The sequence below is a fragment of the Tenebrio molitor genome, chromosome 1 (assembly GCF_963966145.1).
Source record: "Tenebrio molitor chromosome 1, icTenMoli1.1, whole genome shotgun sequence".
In the NCBI taxonomy this organism is placed as follows: domain Eukaryota; kingdom Metazoa; phylum Arthropoda; class Insecta; order Coleoptera; family Tenebrionidae; genus Tenebrio; species Tenebrio molitor.
In genome coordinates, this window is record NC_091046.1 from 15,394,797 (window position 1) to 15,407,843 (window position 13,047).

The window sequence follows — 13,047 nt, forward strand, 5'->3', positions numbered from 1 at the left end:
ATTAAATCAACCATTGAGGGTTATGGAACTGGCAATTTCTTCACAAATATTTTGTCATCATAAGACAATGTATGAAATTTATTTACCAATAAATAGTTAATCAAATCGGCATTGGTATCTTTTACATTTGCCATTGTCGGTGTGTTTACCTACTTACCACTTACACTCACAATTTAAATAATACTATAATAATTAATAACAGATTAAACACACAAAACAGAAACAAAAGACGATACGTTAAACGGTTAGGAGCAGACGTGAATTTGAAATTAAGGAATTAAACTACGCAAACGCAAACTCTAAGGTTCTCGATGATAAATAAGGTAGCGACAACTCATTGTTTTACGGGATGTTTGTATCGTGTCACGGGATGTTTGTATCGTGTCGATTAACTTGCATAGACTCCAAATTAAGTGAGATGGAAATATTGGCGCAACCGTTGTCGTTACCTTAGCAAACTCAGTTTAGCAGCGCCACAGCGCTGCAACAGCTATCGGCCAAATTAACTTTTGCCGGGGTTGTGTGAAACGAGCTAAGCTATCCGTTACAAGTTACAGCAACATAACTTAAGATTGGTGAGACGAGACAGCTGGACGTACTTCTGAACGTATTCATCGTTTCAAAATCGCAGTGCAAAGATTAGTCTGTGTGCACTCGGCAAATACGTCACTGGCCGACCCTTCCCCTTCCTTGGCCGAATGTATTTATTACCTATTTAATAAACACTTGCCGCAGGAGCCTAGGAACGGCTTTGTCAATTATTGTCGTAGTTTTGTAAATATTCGTATGCATTTAATTTTTGTAATGGTGAAAAAATAACTTTAACTTCAATATCTAATTTAAATTGGTCTTTACTGAGGCAATTAAAAAAAAACGATGAAGGCGAACAGACATCATAATTTATGTTTAGTAGAATTTTGCGTTTATTAAGTGGATTTTTATTTACACACACTTTTTTTTTTTCAAAACTATCCTGGATGCGTTTAGGTATTTATACTACATAATATGTGTATTTACAGCACATACGGTACACAGTACAATGTAATTAGGTACGAGACAGAAATGTAAATTGTAATTTAAGTTGTTATTTGTGTTTGAAGAAAAATAACGTAAACATTTTTTTATCAGAAAGTATGAAAATAAAATTCGTAATGTGTGGTACGGCCCGGCCGACTCTGCCGCCCCTAACGAGCCGTCACTGCCCGTGTGCAGTTTGGGGTACACAGCCCGCCCGCAGCCTCCACAGAAGAAGGCCTCCTCAGTACCTGGGGACCGGGAGGACCTCATAACCGTTTAATCCGCAACGTATGATCGGTGCATTTGGTTGCCACCGCCAGCCGTCCCTACAAGACGCGCCCGGTCAACGGCCCAGCCGTGTCATGAGCCAAAGTTGCCCCACCCGGACATCCGGTGCTCAGGAATTATACCATGGTATCTGCTCGAGGTTTTACGCATTGAGGTACTGATCTATAGCCCAGGTTGCCCAAACCTGCTATCACCGACACACCTGGTAGCTGTATCTCTATTACCGGCTATCACTAGCCTAATTCACTACACCACCTTCGGGCCACAATTATTCACCTGCCGTCACTCTCGTACTCGTACCTTGGACAGCCTGTCGGTTCCAGCTGCCAAACCAAACTGCCCCTGATTCGCCTGTGGGACTCTTCAAAATCACCCCCGAGTCAAGGACCTTTCAGAACATAATTTATGAGCCACGTGTTTGGGTGGAAGAGGTAGTTTTTCTATTGCGTTTTTTAAAATTCTCTTACAATCATTTCTGTGAAATGTCCCAAAGTAACAGTGTGTAATAAAAATTAAGATATCTAACGAAAATAATAATAATTGTTTTAGCAAAATCCAAATATAAATATAAAACTGAAACTGCTTTAGTTCATTTCCAATTCTAAAGAACAAACATTTAGACTACTTTGGAAATTTTATTACATGTAAATATTTTCAAATACTGTAATTACTACGGATATATTTTGTTCAACTAACTTAATTATATTTTTTGTTCGACACTGTGAGAATTTGAGAATTTTCTCCTGTGTGAACGGATTTTGATAAATGTCGCAACTTGTAAAAACGAAACGTCAAGCTAATTTTAAAGATTTTAAGTGATTTGGGGCCTTTAAGAGGCTCGTCGAACAAAAACACGTTGTATTCAACTCGTTCGTGTGTAAATTTGGCTTTTTTTGGCACCCGTGGGCCAGTCATGTCAAAAAAAGTAAAATTTACACACGAACTCATTAAATAAACTACTATTATGTAGTTTATATTTGATACGGAAGTTAATATTTTTCAAATTTTTTGGTCATGAAAATTTCATTATTTGGAGTGCATTTATAATTATTGACGTAGGTACATAAACATGTGAGCATCATGAGTTTTTCATTGGAAATAAATTTTTTGTAGGTAACGTATGTATTTAGCAGTAAAATAATATTTAATGTTTTATGACACACTTACTGCCCTTAACGATGAGGCATACGAAAGTTTACGAGTTGTGTAACATTACCGTAACCGTTGGCAATTCAGCAACATCAAACGCATTTAGTATGTATAAATTCCATATTCGCCAACATAACTGCACGTAGCTGGATGCGAAAAAACGCCCTAATGAAAATTTTCTTGGGATAAATGCAGTGTGCAAAGTCGAATATATTTGTAGTTTTCATTTAATAACCAACTACATAGAGCGAGTTTTGACGAGTTGTATTATGTGTTTTATTTGAGCGCTATGAGGTGTATTGAAAATTTATTTTCCATTATGAGAATTTATTCGAGGACCTAAATGCAAATGTAATTTCATTTGAAAGGCTTTAATTTGTAAATCGCTTTTAATTGGATTTCGTTGTTAAATTCAACAGAAAAGTTACATTTCAAATTTTGAATTCAACAGGCGTTCAGCCTCACTGTTTTAAATATTAATAGCAGTAAATTAATGATTCATTTTCATAGACATAATAAATAAACTTAAATCGAACGGAAACTCATCAAGTTTATTAAGGGAGTATCATTTCAATTTAATACCGATTAAATAATCCCTAATATATACTTTATTATTAATTGTTTTCATTACTTACAATTTGTGATTGTATTGTTACGACTTTATAAAATCTGTGGTAGATATGCTGTCTAAAAAAATTAATGTATTTTTACACATACACTATACAAACATGTAGTAGAATTTAATGGAAAGTGTTCTTCTCAAATTTTCAACTGGTTCGTTTCAATTATGTAATTATTTTGTTCAAGTTATGTTTTACTGTTTACCTATTCATTCTCAGCATTTCTGTTCACGGGCATTCGTCATTCTTTATCATTTCATGTGTACATATTTGTGGATGTTCATCATTTTCAAACCATTACACAAATTCAGAGTTGGAAAGTCAAATTTATCATTAGATTTATGTCTTAAGTCTACATGATCAACTGTATCCTGTAATACCGTATGTTTCAAAAAATTTCTGGTCGAGTAGGCTGTGAAAAATAAAAGCATTAAAAACGTAAGTCTTAACTTGAATAATTCAGGTGTAAATGTGATTATCACTATAATTGTTTATTTTCCTTTTTTTCTCGGAAATTTTGTTATCAAAGTGTATAGATTTTTTATGTCATTAGAATCAGAAAAAAAAACTAACAGAATCAATAATAGTAGTTTATTTAACGAACCAGTTGAACACAACGTTTTTTTGTTCGACGAGCCCCTTAAAATCTTTAAAATTAGCTTGACGTTTCGTTTTGACAAGTTATGACATTTATCAAAATCCGTTCACACAGGAGAAAATTTTCAAATTCTGACAGCGTCTGGGGAGATGGTATGCTCACTCAGGTTTGTAGTGTTTTTAGAGCCATTTCGTTTCCTGTATAATTTTGTTCATTTGGGTCATCAATGGCAAAATTATAGCGTGGACCGTTTTATTAAAGACAGCTTGTATATATTTATTGACAATAAAGTAAATTTTACTTGTTTATTTTATAATAATAATTGCAAACGAGCCCCTTAAAGGATCCAAATCGCTTAAAATCTTTAAAATTAGCTTAACGTTTCGTTTTACAAGTTGTGACATTTATCAAAATCCGGTCACACAGGAGAAAATTCTCAAATTCTGACAGTGTCGAACAAAAAAAAGGTTGTTTTGGCCTGCGACAGTGTTATAGTCTGGACATAATAAATGTGAATCTTGACTTTATTATTTGAACATGTTAAATAATTTGACTTAATAAAGTCAGGATTCACATTTATTTTGTCCGGACTATACACCGAACTCAAGTCGTGAGAGCCCTTATCCTAGTATAACCTATCCTTCCAACTCTCCCCTCGACCCAGTTCCATAAACCAAGGGAACCCTGAATCCTCAGACCCAGGACCGCTCGGACTGCAGGACTAGAAGCACCTGAAAGAAAAAACCCTTAGTTTTTCCATTAAGTAATTTATTGTTATATTATATTATTGTATCGCGCGTCCAAATGAAATCCTGGGCTGAGTAGGCGTTGGAAAAAGTAAACCGTTTAGAACAGTGTAAAGTTTGAATTTACCGCCGTTTGACACGATGACATTTGTTTATGTTTAATCGGGACATAATTGAACATGTTTGTTTTCAGCAAAGGGTGCCCTTAGATATTTGCTTCGAGAATAGGAATCGTCAAGTTATTCTATTTTTAATATAAAACATGGCAAAGGAAGAAAAAAAGAAAGATTTTTTTGGCTCTAAATTTTAGGTTAGCTGTCAACATGCTCCGATTAATCTACGCTTTAAAAAAGCACAACAATTGATGGTTTTCAACGCCTTCCCAGCCCAGGATTTCATTAGAACGCCCGCTATTATTATAATTATTATAAGCCGCTAATTTGATTTATTCAATATTTTAAACATAACATTTTTTTTTTGGTAGACATTTCGGTATCATTTGCACCACGGCTGCACACGTTTACATTCAATGCCAACAACCAACTTCGTTCTTGCATTCTAATTTTCTGACAGTAAGTTGTTTAGGCAATACATATTGCTAAAATTTAATAAAATAAATGTCCTAATACGTGTTTTGAAAATTTGGTTACTTTTAATGGATACAACCTTGTTTAAAAGTCACTTCCACCATTTTTTTCGCACGCCAATTTTTCACGTTGTTGATAACAGCTGTTTCATTTGTTTCTTTTAATTGATTTGTATGATTCTCAAACAATTTAAAACTATTTTATAATACATTTTCTCCACGACTATGAAAGAATGAATGCATTTTTGTTGGATATTCTATGAAAGAATGGTTTCAATTCCACACCCAGTTATAGAATATACTCGTACTGAAACTCACGGTTGTCGGGCAATGACATCCCTGGTATTTTAATTCTATCACGGGCAGATCGTCACTCGGATGCGTTTGTAAACAATAAGTGGCGCATCGTAGCAACCGCTAAACGAGGCACAATTTTAATTGTCAAATATTAAAAATCTAATTAAATTCAATTTTCAAAGATTGTTTTTTCTTGGTATAGTCGTGGAGAAAGTATAGTTTTCAACTCGCGTACAATCATTATTCTTTCGGACGATTCCACCACTCGCCTACGGCTCATGTTGAAATTTTCATTCCCTTGAATAATAACCATCTCCATCATTATACGTTCGTTGAAGTATGTACTATTCTCTAATTTCGTAGGTAAAAAAAATCACATTTTTTTCATCAGCTGTAAATAAACTAGGCAAAAATGAATAGGGAATTTTTCAATTTTTGATTTTTTTGTTAATACAGTTTAAAATGTATAATGAAATGTGTTAGAAATAAATAAATATACACATTAAATGTAATGTTTCAAGTACCTGTAACATTTTAAATTTATCTAGTGTTTAAGAATACATGGGAGGATTGGGGCAATTATTTTGCTTTCTAAGAAAAAATGTGGAATTCCCTATTCATTTTTGCCTAGTTTATTTCCTGATTACACTTCACGAATCGTTGTGTGTTAACGTATTGTAATCTGTCACACCTGCTTTGTAAAAATACTTATTATTATCAAAGTGCAAATATTGATTGAAATAAAGCACCTTTGCTTCTGATTACGTTCTTCGAAAATGAAATTACTTTTAAAAGTATTTATGTAAGTCCGTGAAGAACTATAGAAAAAATATCAGACAACAGGAAAATCATTAGAAACATTCACATTATTAAAAAGGGAAAGCATAAAAATGATTCACGTTTTGAAGTTTGTCTGTCATAAAACAAGATATTAAAGTATTTTTATGTTTTTTTAACAACATGCTATAAAAGGAACCAGCAAAATATCAATTACTGTTTTTTCTGTCAGAATGTGCAGTATATTTAATAGTCATTTGCTTTTATTAAGAAAAAAGGACTTTATTGCGTGATTATTTTCCTTGTGTAACTTTTATACAGCACCGTTTTCAAAATTATATGATTCAGAGTAATCGTCCTTACTGTGAATAATAAATCACTTTTAATTTTTTTCTGTGCTTACACTCTGCTTTTATACCTACCAGCAGAACCAGAAAAATACTGTTTTTTAATTTTTGCTACCAGCATTCAATGTTAGCAAATAACATTTCTTTCCAACTTTGTTCAACAATTTTTTATTGCCATGTTCAATTAAGAGTTCACCATCAATACAACGGGCACAAGTACTTTTCCACCGAAGAGATAGTTTTCCATGTTGTCTATTTTGAGATTCCGAGAATTTTCTGATCTATTTGCAATTTACAAAATAGCGTTCTCTGGCGCCCATGATTGAATATGCACAATTACCAAAAGCTTTACGCGTCTTGAATTGGTATTCAAATGGGACCCTCTCAATTTCAGTAAACGTGCCAGGGTGTCAGATTTCGCCATTTCGGGCGGGTACGCGTGTCTAGGATGTAAAATTTGTTCAAAGGAATAATCACTTAAAATAATCTAGGTCGAAGATGATTTATTTGTGCAGTAGTGATCACGGAGCACGGACGGCACATGGAGAAGCTAATTTTAACGCGGGTGGCATAGTTGATTGACTTTTATTTGGAAATTTAGAGTGGATGGTCCATGGCAAACAGTATCCGCCCACCCCGCTGATATTATTTCGCGTATTGTGGTGCAGGCGATAGCGGATGATGAATGGTCTCTCTAGATTTGCAACACTAATGTCCTTTCTCCCTCATTCGAAATGAATATCGCCACATCGCTACGCTACTGCCGCTCATTGCATTCATTGTTAATTTATCGTTTTTTTTATTTCAAACATTAAAAAAAAAAACTTAAAACATCATTTTTATTAAAAGTATTTTAATTTTTTCGCTTTACTGCAACAGAGGATTAGAAAACTAATTACTAATTAGAACTAATAAAATTCTCGTGAAACATAATTTTGAACAATATTTTTTGTTAAGGTATAGGAGGTATGGTGAGATGAAATAACTGCTTTTTTGTTTTATTATTTATAGTTCCTCCAGAAGTGTTAATCAGAACATATAAAATAAATGAAAACGGGGAGTTTGGCAAAGTCCAACTCTCGACATACAGTAAGCTGGATAAAGTCTTTATTTAGCTTTCAGCCATCCGCATTACAGCCTTTTAGTAAATATTCGGTTGAGTTATTAGGTTAAAGCTATAAAACACTAAATCTTAGTGAATGTGCTATTCAACTACACTTTGATTTCAACTTAAAACCACCAACTTATTAAAAGTTTCATTGAACATTTATAAAATTATTAAATTTATTATTAAGCATGTCTTACCATCTGTTCAGCTAAATATTTTTTTTTCAAACGTCCGTAAAATATGACGTTGCACTGCTGAGGAGCGTCCGTGAATTTTTGTACAAGTTGTCACGTATGTATGTATTTTTTTTTGGCTGCAACATAAAGCAAAACAAAATTTGTTAATGTTTTGTTAATACATAATTATAATATAGTATATTAAGTATCAAGAACGGTAAGGACAATGTACCGAACGAAGACAATAATTGTTTGGAGGAGGAGCACAGCGACGACTCCAATTATTGTCTGACCGTAGAAGAGTGAAACGCCCACGTAATCAACGTCAGAATCTCTAATTTGCTGTTGCTGTTGAAACACACACCGCCCTTACTCCGACAGTTATGATTTGGCGTACGATACTAAATGGAAGGCTGTCTGTTCTAGTTTCTACTAAACCAACGTCGTGGAGCTAGTGTTAATAAACTTCGTCCAGCGAGGGATTGGGAGATTTAAAATTGTATTAAATTAACCCAACACAACAAAATGCACTAGAATACATTGATTAAAAATGAAAAATGTTACTGCTTGAAGGATATATTTCAAATTTTACGTGCGCTGGGTACTACTTTCTCTACGTAGAATTTTGTGATTTTTATGTTAACCAATCTCTCGCTGGATAAACTATAACATATGTAAATGTCTTACAGAACCCCATTTTTCAACAGACATTGCTTGTCCACATGCGACAACAATTACAAGACAGTATCTTGAATGTGCCCAAGCAACTTTGTTGCCATGCTCGTCGCGTTGTCCATATCTATCACTTATAGAACATGTATGGGACATCATACAATTATGTTAAGATGGACAACGGCTAACGATCTGGTAAAGTCAAAATATATCTGATTCTAGCATGCCTGGGGACATTGGTGGGTGTATAAAATTGATAGTGGTGCCAACCAATATTGATTATGTACTGTTCGCCTTTGTTCTGTTTTAATTGAAATTTGGATCATTTTCATTTAATTTAATGAAATCTGAAAGTTTCGTTGAAGGTTTTCAATAATTACTTGGTGTTTCTTTTTTTTTGTATAAGAGTAAATACCTATTTTTTTGCCATATAGGTACCGTGCAAACATGTTTTTACGCACAGTCGTGCGTAAAATGAACGATCTCATTTCTTGTAGAATGGCAGTGTTAAAATACGCACCACATGTTGCCACCCACAAAAATAGAATAAAAATGGTGCCATTGTAATCGGAACGCCTAAAATGGTAGGAGTAAAACAAAAAATTGGTGGGATAAAGGGTACCATATACGGTCAGATTTATCATCTCATCAGATCTGTCTGACCGGATGAAATATCATACCGTGTATGGGCATTTTGACTTTCGGATATGGTCTGTATGGTTACTCATCCTCTGTGACACATAAATCTCATCGATTTATGGAAGGCCAAAATGATTATCTGTGATGACAATCTTAAGAGCTCCAGTCTCTAAGTAATAGTTTCACATACTTGTAAGTCTTCCCTGAATACAGTTACAGTTGGTTGCAAAAAAACGGGAACTGTCAGAATAAAATTGACGCATTTTTACAATTTTTTCATAGTGTGAAACCTTCTTACGAGAGATGGGTTAGAATTATTATGGTCAAAATTCAATGACATTTTAAAAAATTATTTGACAGGTATTGTCAAGTAGACAATTAATTGACAAATGAACTAAACCAAATTTACATTAGGAAAATATCCTTTTCCCGTTTTTTTTTTCAACCAACTGTACGAGTAAATCTATTTTATATATGTAGTTTCACGGACGAATATACTTCATAATTCCTTCCCTCTTGCCACCATGATGTTCAATGTAATTATTTTATTTGTAATCATTATTGTAATACTTACGCCTATTTTTAACCTGCATGAGGTTGGAAAATACGTCATTGCTACCTGAAAAGGGTTGGAAAATCATCACTTGCATCTCTTGTTCGGTTTGGTTTATTATCATGCATGACGTTCAACAAAAATTGTCAAATTTCCATGGCATTCTTGATATTGCATTTTATTACTTAGTATGTTAATATTATCACCAGAGACCGGCGGAAAAAGGTTTTCGCCTCCCACCACACTAGTGCAGTGGCTTGGTAGATTTGAGTTCGCCAACTAAATTGTTTGCGGTTCAATTGCGAATTCGAAAATTATATCTCGGACGAGTAAAACCAATATTTGATTTTGTCAACACAGAATTGAACAATGTTTCTTGTTTATATGAGAATGAGGATGACAAAGAAAGCATTTAAAATAGGTAAATTTTAGCAAAAATACAAAGTTCCGGGTTATTTCTGCTCGTCGAATAAAAAAATTATTTTCTCAAAAAGTACACGGGCTATCGACTTAATTTTTTTTTTTAAACTTTTCCAATATCTTAGTTACATTTGACTCGCTGCATGTGTAGGGAAATTTTCAATATTTCACATAGGTCCCAGCAGAGTGAAGTTTACGATGCGCATTTTTGATTAATCGAAATTCATTAATTATTTTTTTCAAAACTATCGATATTTGCGAAATTTTCAATTCACTGTTGGAAGCGCTCTACTTTTTAGTATAAATATACAGAAAATCAAAATTATACAGGGTTATTATAAATGTTTGTAGTCCAAGTAGGCCATGAATTTGTGCCGCCTTGTTTCGATTCTGCACTGTATCTAGTGGAATATTGGTATGAGTGAGCTCCTGACCAAGTCAGACCAACTGAAACGGTAAAAGTCGCTGTTAATGTCAAATCACTTGATTACCCCATTTTTTTCCTTTGAATCAAAATAAGTCTTTAGTAAAAGTTAAGAGTGTTAAGACCACAGACGACGACGATGAGTATACAACAGTGATCAAGGTTAGGTTAGTAAAATTCTGTAAGTTTCAAGTAAATTTATTTTCAGGTTAACTGTTCTCTTCCAAATTCTCTCTTCTAATTATCAGTTTCTCCTAAACACATTTTTTTAGGATAAAAAGGATTTTTAGGATTGCAATGGGGTACACCGTGGAACAGACTATTTTCATTATTATTTCATTTTATTAAAATGGTGTACAAAATGAAAACAGAATGCAATCATGTAAGGATCAATATCTCGCAAAGTTTCCTAATTTAGAGATAGAGGAACAATCTTTAATGACCCACATTCGATGGATTGTGAATAGACAAAACTAGAGATGCTTCAAAGGAAAAGTCATCGAGAAGGCTTCAAGTTGGTGAAGTTTTGAGAGAGAGAATGGAACAAAACCCCAGAACATCATTGCTGTCAGCACAGTCAGGTGTAGCACTGAGCACATGTCAGAAAATTGTGAAGAAAAGATTAAATTTGCACCCTTATAAAATGTCATTGTTTCAAGAACTGAAACCAGCAGATTATCCACGTCGTGTTGCATATTGCAGCTGGTTTTTAAACAACCTAAATGATAACAGAATTTTGGATTTGTCATTCTTTTCCAACAAGGCATGGTCCTGCAAGGGCGTAGCAATGATTTTTTGCTGGGGTGGGCCAGACTTTAAACCAGACAGATGATAGATAGATATTGCAGATGTATCTTGTTTTTAATGTGTTTTACTTTTATTCTGGAGTGGGCCAGAAGGATTCTGGGGTGGGCCGGGCCCACCTGGCCTCCCCCTTTACTACGCCCTTGTGGTCCTGCTGTAAGTTCATAACCTGATTGTACTCAGGGAGACGTTAGAACTAATAAGTATACCTCCTCTTCCATATTTGTTGCTGATTTCATTAACAACTATTCCAGATTGGATCAACACATGCACCTGTCTGACGTCGCCCATCTTGTGTATCCTGCTCCTCCACATTATAACATTGGAAATCATTTAATGCACATTAACAACAATAAAACCTTGCTGGACAGTTAAATAGCTTTAATTTGTTGCCATATAACACATAAATAAAATGTCTATTTACAATGATTTCATTCTCTCATTTTCCATCAACAGTTTTGGAATCTTGTGGTACTTAACATTGTTTCCTCGAAACTTTTAAAACAAAAATGATTCAGTACCCATTGAATAATTTAACAGCAACAATTCAGTTCTACACACCTATGGTTAAACACCAGTGGATAAGTTTACAAAACTGAAATAGAGAAAATTAAATTTTATTATCCGTATGAGATGGATTGAACCATATGAACTTTAAAATTCACTTTGATAACAAATCCCGTCTTGATGGATTTTAGTCACTGTTACTCACGATATTAAAACGTTGGAACAATCTCTTTAAACGAATCTTCACTGTTGTGGTTAATAATTCGAAGAATTTTTTGAAGGTAAACATAACCTCCTAATGTCAAGAATAATAATCTACTTCGTATCATTTTCGTATTGAACTATGGAACGGCAAAAGAAAAAATTTCATTTGTTTTCATGGGCTCGTTGACTACAAACATTTATAATAACCCTGTAGCTTCAGTAGTTGAATTAGCACAGCGTTAAATGTTACGAAAAACGTAGTTTTTCGGACTACACCTCAACTACGTAGTTATAAAAGCCGTTTTCAAAGTTTGGTCCTATTAAAAAAAGTTGTAGATGACCATTCCTTATGCCCCAAAATGTCCTCTACAAGATAGGATGTCTCTCATTTAGTTATACCTTTGAATCACTAATTCATAATTGCAGTCCGATTTTACTCCACTAATAGAGCGCGCCGACACTGAGGGTATTGTCATTGCCATCTAGAACACAAAGCCTTAAGGCAGCAATTGTTTTTGATCGTGACGTCACAGTAAAGGCTTCATCGAAAAACGCATTAAACCTCCAGAATTTAATAGAAACAGTAAAATTTTTGGTTAGCACTCTTTTTTTTAGTAGAACGATGTGTTTAGGTTTTACAATTACTGCGTTGTGGAGTAAAATGCCATTAATAACGTGAAAATTGTCATTTACAAGTGAGGTTAAGTTTGTGTATTTATTGTTTTTGCGTAATTTTTACTTTGTGAATCATTTAAATAACATCAAATCACAACAAATGCTTCTTACGTCTTAATTATATGTGTAGCAAATATAGTTTCAACTAAATTGCCCTTACAACGACTTGTAATCACGAAAATGTTGATAGGGTATAAAAATACTTCCCAGGTTTCAACGTCTCTTGCGTTGTCCTATGAACAGTAAATTATTATTATTATTATTATTATTATTCATTTAAATAGTTGCTGAGGCAAACCTATTTAGCAACTTAATGGTTGTATAATTCCGTATATTGGACAATTGTGTTTATTACTGCATTTTGTCATATTGCTTCTTAAAAGCACAGACATTAGCGCTGTTAACGACTGTGCTATCTAATTTGTTCCAGGTTTCAAATG

At 34.0% G+C, this 13,047-nt stretch overlaps 1 protein-coding gene and 1 long non-coding RNA gene across 3 annotated transcripts in view; both read left to right on the forward strand.

The window, feature by feature from the left end:
* Positions 1-13,047, forward strand: part of Ddr (discoidin domain-containing receptor 2) — a 233,873-nt gene that overhangs the window by 156,992 nt on the left and 63,834 nt on the right. The window lies entirely within an intron of this gene.
* On the forward strand, positions 10,316-11,650 carry LOC138141292 (uncharacterized). Its single transcript, XR_011163062.1, has 2 exons — positions 10,316-11,424; positions 11,476-11,650. It is a non-coding gene; the product is annotated as an uncharacterized lncRNA (long non-coding RNA).